Here is a 1,424-nt window from a genome sequence, read left to right on the forward strand (position 1 = left end):
AAACTGAGAGAAATTAAAGAACTTTTAAAGATATACCAGCAGCAATCAGTGATTCATTACATCATTAGAATCTATGAATGACTCAGAATATTTTTTTTAATTTTATTTTATTTTATTTGTGAACATACTGTACAGAGGAGTTACAATTACATGGGCAAGATAATGAGTACATTTCTTATAAAGCATTGTTGCCTCCTCCTTTGTTTCCCATTCCCATTCTCTTGTATGTTCTTCCCCCACAGTATAACCCCCACAGTATAACCCCCTGTTTTTATTGTATTTGACGTTGGTGCGCTGCATCTTATATGCACATTTTTCTAATTTGGGGAGGAGAAGGGAAATAACAAAATGCTGAAATAGGATACAGGTTGACCCATTGTAACAATGAGATGTACAAGACACTATGTTGAAAGGGAACCTTAAACTTGGGGGCGGTGGGGGGGAATAGTTGGGGAGGTGGGGAGGGAAGGGATGGTAGGGGACAAACAAAGGAGTTAACATTGCTGGTTAGGAAAGGTGTTCATTACCTTACTCATGTAACTGTAACCCCTCTGTACAGTGTTTTTACAATAAAAACATAAAAAAAAGGTTTCACAGCCTTCTAATAGTGTCATGCTGAAAAATAAGCTTTAATAAATAGGCCTGTGGGGGCATTCTGGATCCAACCTCAGCAAATGGAATATTATGTAGTCTCAAACAGGAAGTAAATTCTGGCACATGCTCTAAAATAGAAATACTTGGGAACAAAATTCTTGGTGACTATAATTAAAATATAAATACTATATGATTTCACTCCATCTTGCAGCTGAAGTAATAGGCACAAAATAGGAGGATGACTATGAGAACCTGGGCAAATAGATCATGGTTACTCTGTAATGCATGTATAGAGAGCATACGGTGTGCATGTTGGAAAGTCCTCCAGAAAACGAAATGGCAACTGTGCATGGAAATGAATGGACTTATTACTATAAACTATATCATTAAAATGAGTAAATATGGCAAATTTTATATCAGTTGTATTTTCTAATATTTAAAAATGTTGCTGAACAAAACAAGCGCATGGAGACATTAAAATTTTCATCATAAAGATAGCCAATTATGGGCTGGGAAGGTGGCTCAGTGGTAGCGCACTTGCCTTGCATGCATGAGGCCCTGGGTTCAATTCCTCAGCACCACATAAGCAAAAAGAAAAAAGCCAGAAGTGGCATTGTGACTCAAGTAGTAGAGGGCTAGCCTTGAGCTGAAAAGCTGAGGGACAGCGCCCAGGCCCAGAGTTCAGACCCCACAACCGGACCCCCACCCCCAAAAAAAGATAACCAATTATATTTCTACAAAATTCAATCAAAAGCAGGATATTAGATTATACTGTAATATATCTATACATATTCTATACTTGGTATATGTTTTTATTGGGTAACAGAACT

This window comes from Dipodomys ordii, unplaced genomic scaffold, assembly GCF_000151885.1.
Source record: "Dipodomys ordii isolate 6190 unplaced genomic scaffold, Dord_2.0 Scaffold144, whole genome shotgun sequence".
Classification (NCBI taxonomy): Eukaryota; Metazoa; Chordata; class Mammalia; order Rodentia; family Heteromyidae; genus Dipodomys; species Dipodomys ordii.